Genomic DNA, 14,303 nt, shown 5'->3' on the forward strand with positions numbered 1-14,303 from the left:
ATCAAAAAGACACTTAACATGTTAATAAAGATGTGGAGAAACAGAAATCTCCCTACACTGCTGGTGAGACTATAAAATGGTGCAGCCACTTCTGAAAAACAGCTTGGCAGTTCCTCAAATGCTTAAACGTAGAGTTACCATACAATCCAGCAACACCACGCCTAACTATATACCCAAGAGAACTGAAACAGGTAGTCAAACACAAATTTGTAGCTTAAGGTTCATAGCAGCATTATTCATAATAGCCAAAATGTGGAAACAATCCAAATGTCCATTAAGTGATGAGGGGATAAATAAGATGTGGTATATCCCTATAACAGAATAATATTATTCAGCCATAAAAAGGAATACATTACTGACTTTTGCTACAACCTCATGAACCTTAAAAAAACTGTGCTAAGTGAAGGAAGTCAGTCACAAAAAACCACATATTGTATAATTCCATTAATATGTAATGTTCAACATGGGGAAATCTATAGAGACAGACAGCAGGTCAGTGGCTCCTGGAGGCTGAAAGTAGATGGTTTGGAGGTGATGGCTAAGGGATATGAGGTTCCTTTTTGGGGTAATCAAAGTATTCTAAAATTGACTGTACTGGTGAATGTACAATTTTGTGACTAATACTATGCCACTTGAATTATACACCTCAAAATGGTTGAATCATACGGTATATGGATTAAATCACAACAAAGCCATTTTTTTTAAAGACATATAAAATAAGAAGGAAAACGTCCTTCTATAGTAGAAATCGCTGATGTTCTTCATGAACAGTATCCTGGTGAACTGCCATCCACCACCACTCCTGCCCCCATTTTGTGTCACTCTAGTAGGGCTATTGGCTACAGGAAGCCTTCAAATCCCACTGCTGCCATAGAAACTGCTCACAAGTTACTGCCACTTAACTCTCTGAGCTGCTTCTATTTCTATGCTTCCTGAGGCCTACTTATTCAACTCAATTTTCAATTGTGTGATACAACCAACCTCTATTCAATAAATTCCTCTTTTTCTTTTGCTTAGATCATCTCTCAGTTTGGGTTGCTTGCAATCATGAAACTCTATTTGATACACACTCAAGAATTACACCGCTCCAATCCCTACTATAGAAGTAATTCTATCAACAATTTGCTATGAGTCCTAATACAATTTTTTCTATGCATATATGGTTTCACATGCACATATATAAGTGCCTTAACATCATACTACTATATATAGTATGACTGTTCCATAATTGATTTTATTACTGCTACATGAATTGTTTTATTTATCCATTTTTCTTTTAAAATCAAGGGGAATACAAAGTACCCATCAAAAGTATATCAGGTTATTGTTTATCTAGGAAACTCCTTATTTCTCCTTCTATTCTGAGTGACAGTCTTGTTGGATAAAGAATTTTTTTTAAATACCAGGCATAAACTGCTAACCTCAGAGTACAAACTTCAGCTCCCTTCACAAAAAGTAGCAGAATGTGTTTCTCTACAATATTTGAGTTGATTCTAAGTGAAAAACATCAAATTGTTCTCACTGCTATCCATTTTTTTAAGATTTTATATATTTACTTGACAGAGAACACAGCTGCACATGTGTGCATGGGGCGGTGGGGGGGTGTTGGGTGGAGTGGTGGCAGAAGAAGAGGGAGAAGCAGAGCCCAACAAGGGGGAAGTGGGAAGCCCAACAAGGGGGTTCGATCCCAGGACCCTGAGATCATAACCTGAGCTGAAGGCAGCCCCTTAACCAGCCGAGCCACCAAGGCACCCCAAATCTGTTGCATTTCCATGCACCAATAATGAAGCAACAGAAAAAGAAATCAAGGAATCGATCCCATTTATAATTGTACCAAAAAAAGTAAGATTCCTAGGAATAAACCTAACTGAAGAGGTAAAAGATCTGTACACTGAAAACTATAAAATGCATTTGAAAGAAACTGAAGAGAACACAAAGAAATGGAAAAGCATCCCATGTTCATGGATTATAAGAACAAACATTGTCAAAATGTCTATACTACCCAAAGCAATCTATACATTTATTGCAATCCCTATCAAAATAACACCAACATTTTTCACAGAACTAGAACAAACAATCCTAAAATTTGTATGGAACCACAAAAGACCCCAAATAGACAAAGCAATTCTGAAAAAGGAAAACAAAATCGGAAGTAATACGATTCTAGATTTCAAGCTATATTACAAAGATGTAGTCATCAACACAGTATGGTACTGGCACAAAAACAGACACATAGATCAATGGAACAGAATAGAGAACCCAGAAATGGACCCTCAACTGTATGGTCAACTAATCTTTGACAAAGCAGGAAAGATTATCTAATGGAAAAAAGACAGTCTTTTCAACAAATGGTGTTGGGAAAATTGGACAGCCACATGCCGAAGAATGAAACTGTGCCACTTTATTACACCACACATAAAAATAAATTCAAAATGGATGAAAGATCTAAAGGTGAGACAGGAAACCATCAGAATCCTAGAGAAGACCATAGGCAGCAACCTCTTTGACCTTGGCCGCAGCAACTTCTTACTAGACACGTCACTGGAGACAAGGGAAACAAAAGCAAAAATGAACTATTGGGACTTCATCAAGATAAAAAGCTTCTGCACAGCAAAGGAAACAATCAACAAAACTAAAAGGCAGCCTAGGGAATGGGAGAAAATATTTGCAAATGACATATCTGATAAAGAGTTAGTGTCCAGGGGTGCCTGGGTGGCTCAGTCGTTAAGTGTCTGCCTTCGGCTCAGGGCGTGATCCCGGCATTCTGGGATCGAGCCTCACATCAGGCTCCTCCGCTAGGAGCCTGCTTCTTCCTCTCCCACTCTCCCTGCTTGAGTTCCCTCTCTCGCTGGCTGTCTCTATCTCTGTCAAATAAATAAAAACTCTTAAAAAAAAAAAAAAAAAGAAAAGAAAGAGTTAGTGTCCAAAATCTGTAAAGAACTTACCAAACTCAACACCCAAAAAAGAAATAATCCAGTTAATAAATGGGTAGAAGACATGAATAGACACTTTTCCAAAGAAGACGTCCAGATAGCTAACAGACACATGAAAAGATGCGCAGCATCAGAAATATATAAATCAAAACCACAATGAAGATGCCACCTCACACCTGTCAGAATGGCTAAAATTAACAACACAAGAAACAACAGGTGTTGGTGAGGAAGCAGAAAAAGGGCAACCCTCTTGTTGGTGGGAAAGCAAACTGGTGCAGCCATTCTGGAGAACAGTATGGCGGTTCCTCAAAAAGTTAAAAATAGAACTACCCTACAATCCAGCAATTGCACTCTTAGGTATTTACCCAAAGGATACAAAAATACACATTTGAAGGGGTACACACACCCCAATGTTTATAGCAGCATCATCAATAGCCAAACTATGAAGAGAGCCCAAATGTCCATCGACTGATGAATGGATAAAGAAGATGTGGTATATATATGCAATGGAATATTACTCAGCCACCAAAAAGAATGAAATCTTGCTATTTGCAAAAACATGGATGGAGCTCAAGTGTATTATAAGTGAAATAAGTCAGTCAGATAAAGACAAATACCATATGATCTCACTTATATGTGGAATTAAGAAACAAAACAGATGAATATATAGGAAGGGGGGAAAAGAAAGGAGAGAGCAAAACAAGGCATAAGTGACTGTTAATGATAGAGAACAAACAGGTTTGACGGAGGGAGGTGGGACGGGCTAGGTGGGTGATGGGTATTAGAGAGGGCACTTGTGATGAACACTGCATGTTATATGTAAGTGATGAATCACTGAATTCTACTCCAGGAACCAATATTGTACTGTATGTTAATTAATAAAATTTAAATTAAAAAATTAATAAAAAATAAATTTTAAAAAGTGTATCAGGTAAAAAAAAGTGTATCAAGTTAAAATCCAGCTTGGTGGTTGAAAAAAAATTTTTTTACATACTTTTAGATATCTAAGAGGAAGATGAAAAATAATTCCTAATCAATTTTTGTTTACAATTTACTTTGGCAGCTAATACAGATCAATTATAAAATAATCATATAACAGGAAAGAAGCAAATTTGTATGACAGTCATCTTATACCAGTTGAAACCATGCAAATTCAATTCAATTTTATTAAATGTGAGCTATGTAATGTTTTTCAATGTGCTGTTTATCCACTTGGTCAACATTTTGTAATTGTCACAATGCAAATATCGATCAACAAAATTTCCAGCAAAATGAAATATATAAGGGAAAAAGTTCCTGACTTTTATTATTATGATAATAAAACTACTAGTACTTAGTAAATTCAGTACTTAGAAAATCTTATCTCAATTATTTCTCAAAAAAATGACCCTTTGAGGCAAGTATTGTTATTATAATCACCAAGAGCACTGTAATAATAAGTGGCAAATCTAAGACCCAATTAGGTCTTTCTGTCTCTCAAGCTCTTAATCAATACCTCTGGAATATCATAAAAATGAGTTTAATGAGTAGCTGAAGAACTAAAGTAAAAGAGTTTTTATAATATTCAACTGTATTAAAGCATGTATATTTAAGAAAATCCTGCAAGCAACAAATAATTTTCTGAATCAACCAGTTATTAAACTTGAGTTCTTTACTTCTTGGCACAGGTGAACTTAAACTATCAACTCCATTAGCACTGTGATAAAGGTGAAATCAAATTAATTCAAGCCACCTACTTGATAAACTTGTGATCTTTATAAACACAAAAAACAGGTTAGTACAAACTCCTAATGGTGTAATTATTCTGCATCAAAAATAGGTACACAATTCCATAATAATGCAAAATAATATAAAATACATCGTAATTACTACAGACATTGTTACACAGATCTTTCCATATTTATGCATATTTAATTAAAATGATATTTATCAAAAGGCTAATGAGACCATTTTGAATCCCATTTACTGAAAGGCTAATGAGACAGTAGAATATGAACTGTTTATCAACTGAAGAACAAGATATGTGGCATCTATACACAGTAAGAGAAGACCAGAATTAAAAAATAAAATATCACTTAAAGCTTCTCATAAACCTTACAGTAAAAAAAAAAAAAGGTCATATTAGAGATAAGAAAGACCATGTACAATGTCAGCTTCCCACTTAAACTAATAGATAAATGAAAATTTACAGTCTAGTCAAAGAACTTACTAATGAGAGTATATGAATTATTATTCCATTTTCCAGGATTACAGTTGTTATAGGTATTTAAATACAAGTTATTTTACAATGGCAAGATAGGCCGTGGTGCTTACAAGGTGAAATAAAATTTCAGTAACATTGCACCTAAAACAATCTCACATTAGATGGCCGCACCTCAGAAAAACACCGTTGCTATTTCACGGAGCCAAAAAACAAAGTTCCCTTATTGTGTGAATATAGTGGAAGGTAATCATGCCGAAGGACAAAGAGAAATGCCATTTTCTCAAATAATAATAATAGTTAACAATACATATCTGAAGGCTTTCAGCTTCAAGACAGAAAATTCCAGAGATATCAAAATGGCACATATTATCAAACTCTAAATAACAGAATTGTTTAACATGTAAATGCAAACTATTTGCCCATCGAGTAAACAGGAACTCATTTTAGAAGGTAAGAAAAAGTAGCAAGTCGGTTCAAGTTTGGAATTTTTAGATGAGAGGCAACTTTCTAAGTCAGGACCTTGTTTAAATATTTCCTAACATTCATAAAAGCATTCATACATCTACAGTAAGTTTAGGTAAAAAACAAAATCCATATATATATATATATTGCAAGTGACAAGTCTTCTCTGCAGATAATTTAGTATTATGAATTATCTGAATTAGAATCCTGAGTAAATTACTAAGCGAGGGTAAAAATAGCTCCATCAAAAACTTTTCTGTGTGTATTCCTCAGCATAAATTAACATGAAAGAATTAAATCATCACTAATTTATTTGTTAGGAAAAGGTGATACTTTATTATTTCACCTAAGTAATTTGAAGGCACTTCACCATAATATGTCTTTTTGTTAACACTTATTCAATGGTATATTTATTAGCTGTCACATTAAGGCCCTGCCAATAGAGTTTTTAAATATTTATTAAGCAACACCTCCTACATCCAAAATGTGATTGCACTTAATATCCTCAAAGAATCTGAAAGAGCATATTATGTATTTATTGACTCCTACAATATGCTCCAGCCAGATAATGATCTTTTGTCAGAGTAAGAGCAATCTTGTCATGTGGGCCTCCTCACACAGACTGACAGCAACACTTAGAATGTAATAAAAGCAAAACTACTCACCTAAGTGGAAGTGAAAGGACTAGTCCTAACTGTTGAGATTTTTATTTTTCATTAAAATTTTAGCCCCTTGAAATCCAACTTCTTGAGTTAATACAGAGCTATTAAAAAGCAGCAGACTTGTAATCAATACCTTTACTAACAGCTGTTCCCCAGGGTCTTTTAAATATAAGCACCAGAGTTTTGCAAGATGGAAAATACCCAATTAGGTTTTCCTGAACCAATTTAGCTTGTCCAGCTATTGAGTATTTTGACAATAAATATATTCACACTCTTGAGTTTGTGAGAGAAAAATTAGCCCTTTAATTAGCAGTAAAACTAGTCTAGAAATGAGCCATCTGGCTTATCTCTGACATACTCTGAGATTGTATCATGTCATCAGAAATTTTTTTTTAATACCAGGCATAAATTGCTAACCTCGGAGTACAAACTTCAGCTCCCTTCATAAAAAGTAACAGAATGTTTCTCTACAGTATTTGAGTTGATTCTAAGTGAAAAACATCAAGTTCTCACTGCTATCCATTTTCCACATTGCCAGAATAAGAGAACAAATCTGAGCTCCTCATTCAGATTTAAGTAGATCTGGGAATAAAGAAAATCTTTACATCACCCAGGCGCTTGTATCGTAGCCAGCCAGGGCTGAGAAAACACCGCACAAACCATTGTAGCTAATTAATATTGATGGTTAAAATGATGTCTTTGAAACCACGTGAATAGCTCTTCTGGACTTGAGTCAGTCAATAAATATATATTGAGTACACACATTACACCAAGCATTGGACTTGTCACCAAAAATAAATAAATAAATAAATAAATAAATAAATAAATAAATAAATAAATAAATAAGGATTTTAAAAAAGATACAGAGTCTAGAAGGAGATATATGCAAAAAAAAAAATTAGTGCAACCTGGTAAACACAGTAATAGACTTACGTGTTATTCATGAAATAAAACAATTTTGAACTTGTGTTCCAGCTTTTCACAGGTATAAATTTAGATATAGACACAGAGATTTCAGTATAGCTATAGGCAAAAATATGGGAAGACACACACACATATATATACATCTTGGTCACAATGTAAAATATGCTTCTTACTTGATACAGCCAAAAAACCTTGAAAGCCACAAGAGTATGAAATTTGCCTAAATAACTCAGGGCAGGATTCATGAAGGAAACAGCATCCGGGTTGACACTGTATGAACAAGTTTTTTCAGGAGAATGATCAGAGGCTTCCAGACAAAGAGAATAGGGTATATATAGGTTGAGGACATTGAAATGTGATTAGGGCCCCATGTCAAAATAACATTTTGGCTATACTGAATCATAAAATGCATTATTAAAATCAGTATCACCTCTTTAAGTTTTTTTTTTAATGTGGCTAATAGAAAATGTAAAACTACATAGATGGCTTCAATTGGACAGTAACAGTGGAGATGATGAAATGGAGGGAGGAAATTACGCTAGCAGTGATGAGGCCAAAGTTAGGCTTATGAAATAGCCACAGTGAGAGAAGATGACAGCCTAGTCCAGAACAGTAAGAATGGAGAGGAGTAGGACAGAAAATTTCAAAAGAAGAAAGCCAAGTAGAAGGGACAGAACTTGGTGACTGAATGGATGTAAGGGATGGGAGACAGAAAGTCATACATTCATTCATTCATTCATCCAAACATAACACTGCATGCCTAGGATATGACAGGTACCATGCTGGTTGTGCTACCGAGAGCTAAATGAAAGTCTGAAGTGCTTTTCAACATTCTGGGCTGAGAAATGGAGTCAAAGTTGTTATCACACACCAAAACAGCAAATAAAGGAAGGCAGAACAGCTCTGCTATCATCATATGTGTCTACCATCTCATTCTTGGATATTCTTCCATTTATTTTCTTCTCTCTTCCAGGATATTTAATGGAGTATCTGGGAAGCAACTGGATGTCAGGAAAATGGTCTAAGCTGAAGTTTGAGAGTTTGGAGTTTTTAGTATATAATTGGCATAATAATTGGCAGCTGATCCTGAGGAGGAATTCTGATTACTCAGGGGGAAGCTATAGAGCAGTAAGGGCCAGGAGTCCAAGGAAGAACACTAAGGGCACTTAAAAGGAGAGGAAGGGTAGAGAGCCAGTTCACTAACAGGGGGAGCCAGATACAAAGGAGAAAAACCCATAAAGGGTGGAGTCCCAGAAAACAAAAGAGAAGAATGTTTTAATGAACTAACATTCAATAGAATCAAGTAAGAAGACTAGCTTCAAAGATGCACTGAAAAATGATTAACATCTGGCAAGTCAGAGATTGACGACCTTCATGAAGGTGATCCCAGCAGAGTGATGTGAACAAGCAAGGTTGCAGAAGGCTGTACAACACAGGGGAGGCAAGGAAGTAAAGAGGCCAGGTAGAGACACCTGTTTCTGGAACCCTACTTGCAAATAAAAGAATGATCAAGCATTGAGCACAGAATTAAGGGAGGGTCTGAGCCCTTTCATCTTTATGTTTTGACTGGAGAGAAACTTGAACGTTCAAAAGCTCAGAAAAGCAATTAGGGCAGAGGGGCTAGTTCAAAAGGCAATAAATAATTAATGGAACACAGGCCTAAGGAGCACCTCTTCCACAAAGATGGAAGGGAAGATGGCTTAAGAGATAACAATCAATTCAGATGCAGGTAAAAACCCTTTCTGTATTAAAATATTACTCAGGTTATAAAGTCATCACTGGGCTCCTTTGGTTAATGGTAACTACAAATGTGGTTCTACAGTTCCAAGATCTAATTCATACGTACAACAAACTGTTCTAAAGCTAAAGGCACAGATTCATCACGTTAAGGGCAAGTCGACTTCTGTCTACTCCATGGCCCATGATTTACTATGCTCTAATACAAAAAAAACCTGTAAGAAGTGATTATCATTAGTCTCAAAGAGAAGGGAGAAAACATATCCTAATGTGTCTTGGGTTTCCTCTAGGATTTCCACCTATGTGCACGTGGAGTGGAGGGTGTGGCACAGAGCCTTCCTCCTCTCCACATAAACCCTTACTAGCTCCTTCCCAAGGGAAGAGTCACAGCTATCACACTGAGCCACAGTTTAAGCCATCTGGTGGAGTTACTGTGCCTTAAAGACGGAAACCCAGAATTCCCATTACCTCTACTCTTAATGTTTCTGGCTTCGGAACCAAAATGACATTTGAGCAGAGACACAAATGCAGAGGAAGAGAGCCAAGAAGTTGGTGTTCTAATCTGAACTGTTACCCAAATCTTGGATTTCTACTGCTTATGTTCTTTCATATACAGCAATTTGCCTTTAAAGAAGATGTTGGATCCAGCACGAGATGAAACACCAAGATGAATGAAGAGGAGAACGTGCCGGCAAGTCCATGCCGGTGTAGAACATGTAGGGCGACAGACGCTGGATGTCCCTGCACCATTGGTTCATAGCCAACAGCAAAGATAAGGAACACAAAGTCGTCTTCATCAGGGACTCCTGGATCCAGCTAATGCAACAGTGCAAGATCTGGCAGCAGATCTTTTCTTCTGGGCATGCACTTAACTTTGGCATTGTCAGTGACGGCACATAACAGGTGCTTTAGCAGCTGGAGAATGGGGAGCTGGAACAAATCTGGCCCAAGATTATAGGGGTCTGGGTGAGTACCAACCACCACAGGCACACAGCAGAGCAAGTGACTGGTGGCATCAAGATCATCGTGCAACTGGTGAACCAATAGCAGCTTCAGGTCTGGGTCTTTGGTGCTAGGCCTGCTTCTCAGGGACCAGCACCCTAACCCACTTCGAGAGAAAAACTAATGGGTGAATGAGTTGGTCCGGGCAGCATTGGCTGGCCACCCACAAGCCCACTTCCTGGATGCCAACCCTAGCTTTGTGCACTTGGATGGTACCATAAGTCACCATGGCTTCTATGAGTACCTGCATCTGAGCTGCCTGGGCTACACACCTGTCTGTCAGACCCTGCACTCCCTGCTTCTGCATCTGCTGGCCTAAAACCAGGGCCAGGGTGTCCCCTTGCCAGAGGCTATGCCCTAAGCATCCTCTTTCCCCAACATTAAGTTCTTGTTCCTCCAAAAAAAAAAAAAAAAATGGAGGAGGGGGAGGGGGAGAAGAAGTAGTAGTAGTAGTAGTAGCAATAGTTGGGCCATGGGCTACAGAGCCACTGGAATAGCCAGGTCCTCCATGGAATCTCAATTTCACTTTGGGCCTTTTACATCTATAGACCCTGGAGGCCAGCAGAAAGGATACTGTGTCCTATGAGATAAAGCATGTGCGAGTGCTTTGTAACCAGAAAGTGCTTCAGAAATGGCTACTGTACAACTGCACAGTCAGTGTCATAGTGCAATGTGTCACTGCTAATCACATGTGGTTCATGGGGACCTTATTAAGATTGCTCTCCTCATTTGCTACTGGTCCCTGGTAGAGCTAGAACACCTGACCATAGGGCATCAAGTGACTAGGTGAATAATCAAACCACCCATCATAAACAGCTGTTATCTGATTCACCAAACCATACAACTAGTGGGCCCAACAGCAGTCCACTCCCTCGAAGACTGGGAACGTGGCCACAGCTAAACTGAATGAGCAGATGACTCAGACTAGTATGCTGCCCCTAATCCTCCAGCACTTCTCCCTCAATCCATATAAACTGGCATCACAAGAAGTTCCCTCTGGCCTGTTAATGAAAGAGAAAAAACGGTGGGTCTTTTTTCATTCATAAAAGGATCTGTACTGAGCTGGCAAGAGCTAGGTGTAAGTGGTCACTATACAACACCACCACCCTTTGGTGGCCCTGAAACACAATGGTAAAGAGAAAACCTTCCATTGGGAAGAACTTTAGGAAGCATGGCCTGAGCTAAGGGTATACACTGGTTAATCGTTAGTGACTTAGGAGTTGAGAGGCTAAACAAGAACTTAGAACAAACTGGAAAACTGGTTCAGTTTATGGGGCCAGCTGGGAGGCAGTAACCTGTAAATATGAGACACTGACCTATAAAATGAAGTATACAGTTTAAACTAGTAATGCATATATAGTGCCGTCTTTTCTAGAAGGTATGCAAAGTGGAGGTGAGAGAAGTCCCTCTATTTTCTTTATGTCTAATTTTAAAAAAATATTGGCAGCATTTTTTCTAAATTTGGTGAAAAGCATGAAATTACAGATTTACAAAGCTCAGTGAACCACAGTGGGAAAATTACAATGAAAATCACACGTATGCATGTTATAGTCAAACATAAAACTAGGACAAAGAAAAACATCTTAAAAGCATCCAGAAAAAGTAGACATTACATACAAGAGGGCAATGACATCAATTTTTTAAAAATAAGTTTTTTAATGGCACTATAACACATACAGAAAGGGGCACAAATGTAATCATTTGGCATGACTTACCACAACGTGAAGATAACTATGTAACCACCACCCACATCAATAACTACAACACTAGTCTGCCCCTTCTTAGTCATTACTCTTCTTCCTTCCCAAAGGTAATCACTACCCTGGTTTCCAAAAACAAAAAGGAGGTTTGCCAGTGGTTAACCTTTATTATAAACTGAATATGTGATGTATTCTTTTGTGTCTGACTTCCTTTAACATCATTGAGATTCACCTATATTGTTACCTAGACCAATTGTTCATTTGTTTCCATTGTTACACAATGAATGACTATACCACATTTAATTAATATACCACAATGTATTCATTGTACTGTTGATAGACATTAGAGGTGTTTCCATGTGGGGCTATTAGAAGGAGTGCGGCCATGAACTTTCTTGTGTACGTCTTTTGGTGTACACATGTATGCATTTCGTTGGGCTCTCTACTACACCTAATAACACACTTGAAGAATTTTTTGGTCCGTGAAACTTTGGACCTAGTGGTTTTGGAGGTCTTAGTACTGAATGGAGGAAAATGATTTCAATGAATTAGAAGTGGACCTGCTGCTACACAATGGAATAAATGTCACTATACATGGGAAAAAAGAGGAAGATATTGACACTCGAAAAAGTAGCAGGGGAAGCAGTGCCCTGCTCTCAGCATTTCGGGCACATTAGGAAGTAGTTCAGAAAATCGTGAAGAGGGCTCATAGCACTACCCTGTGCCCAAGTGGGTCCCTGACCGCACATTTAGATACTCCAAAAAGATGCCAAGTGGTAATTTTCATTGACAGGACTAGCAGTACCACTCCAAACTGTAAAATGTTGAAGTGGTAACTAGAGAATGTTTGATCTTTTTATTGTTGTTTTTAAAGGCAAATGTGTTGCGTGGTTTGCTATGGCTTCTGTCATACAAAAGTCATTTCATTCTACTCCACGTTACTTGGCTGTCACAAGACATAAAATGAGCTTTATCATAAGAGGAGGGAAAAGTACACATATCTGGTCCCGTGCCCAGATCACTGCCTTCATCTAAGGCATGAATTACCCTTTCCAGTGAAGTATCTCTACAGTTCAATTAATTACCCTCTGTCAATCAGAAACAAATTTTGGTTCAGAGAGGTGGGGTAAAGCAGCAGACTCAACCTAACAACTGTTCCATATGAATACTAGATCATTCTGGAGTAGCTGTCTCTACAACAAACAAATCTTCATAGCAGAAATGATGTCTCCATGAGACTCGGCCCATTTCTTCACCCTGGTCGCTTCAGTCCTTAATTATTACTTGTTTTTTGGACTCATAGATTCATTCACTTAACAAACATGAGTTGTATACCTACAATAAGCCAAGTACTTTCAGTGGCCAACTATTTGAAAATGGTAATGATGTGTGTATGTGCACATACATATACACAAACACACAATTATAGACGTTGGCCCTGTGTGGCCTCCATTGGGAATATTTGTAAGCACGCCACCTATTTAAATTCAAGTGTGAATATACGTGTATTTGTGTATGAGTGAGTTTGTATCAGGGAGAGAGATAGAGTAAAGGAGATGAGGAATGGGATAAGAAGCAACTAAAGTTGGATTAGACAAGGACAGCAGAAATCAGAAAAGACTCATGAGAAAATGTGAACATATTTAAAGCACAAGAATGAAGTGAGCCTTCACTCCTCTCCTCTGTACAATCACATTCACTGCTCATCAACTGCTTCATCCATATCTTATGTGCTCCTTACAGGTTATATATAATCAAGATCTACCTTTAAAGCTATTTGCAAAAGTATCTATGCCATAAACTTTTGGCTGGCAAGTAATTATATTCTTTCTTCCAAAAGAAAATCAAGCATAAAACAACTCCACAAGGAAAGATGAGAACTGATAACCCTGCTTCACAAAGGAAGCAAAACCGATTTAACCAACACCTTAAGTTTCTGTCTCACCATCCATTAATTTTAAATTTGATTTTGCTTTTTGTATCACAAAGCACTTATTCAAAAATAGCAGAAGAACCCCTATATCCATATGTTGTCCTGCAAAAAGAGAAGAAAATACTATTATTTGTATTTCTTGTTCAAACACTCTAAGAATAAAAGAACTGTTTTCAGAAATGATGAGGTTCCTGCAGATAACATTTACCCACGGGATTTGAGGCTTTTTTGTGACATAAAGTGCAGAGTACTTTGAGGATGGTTACAGATTCAATGGCACAGAAAAGGCTTTTAACTTTGGCTCATTTCCTCTGACCACCATGCCTCCATTCTAAATTATAACCTCTCAAAGCTACAGATCCTTTAAAACTAGCTTTTAAACTGCCTTTCCTTAGTATCACCACAAAATAAGAACACTTTGTTACTTGAAAATAAAAGCACAAAATTATCGGACTCCATAACTGTTCTCATTATTGCAAACCAATAAACAAGGCTCAACAAAAATTGTTTTTGCTAATAGCTATCACCTATTGAATGGCCAAGAAATAAATCCAAAGGAAACCAAAGAAAGACCTGTCTTAACAATATAAATGGTTTCTTATTCAAAAACTATGTTTAATACCAGATATGGCTAGCACATATCCCACTGCTATTATTATTGTCCTTAACAGAATCTTAAGCTAACACTAAAATCCTGTCATTCACATCTTAGAATAGTAATAATTTTGAAAAAACAAAACAAAAAAA

At 37.4% G+C, this 14,303-nt stretch overlaps 1 protein-coding gene and 1 pseudogene across 9 annotated transcripts in view; one reads left to right on the top strand and one right to left on the bottom strand.

The window, feature by feature from the left end:
- The window catches only part of IMMP2L (inner mitochondrial membrane peptidase subunit 2), an 821,223-nt gene that overhangs the window by 667,183 nt on the left and 139,737 nt on the right, over positions 1-14,303 (bottom strand). The window lies entirely within an intron of this gene.
- LOC113262905 (platelet-activating factor acetylhydrolase IB subunit alpha1-like) lies at positions 9,621-10,284 on the top strand (annotated as a pseudogene).

The sequence above is a fragment of the Ursus arctos genome, unplaced genomic scaffold (assembly GCF_023065955.2).
Source record: "Ursus arctos isolate Adak ecotype North America unplaced genomic scaffold, UrsArc2.0 scaffold_3, whole genome shotgun sequence".
Classification (NCBI taxonomy): domain Eukaryota; kingdom Metazoa; phylum Chordata; class Mammalia; order Carnivora; family Ursidae; genus Ursus; species Ursus arctos.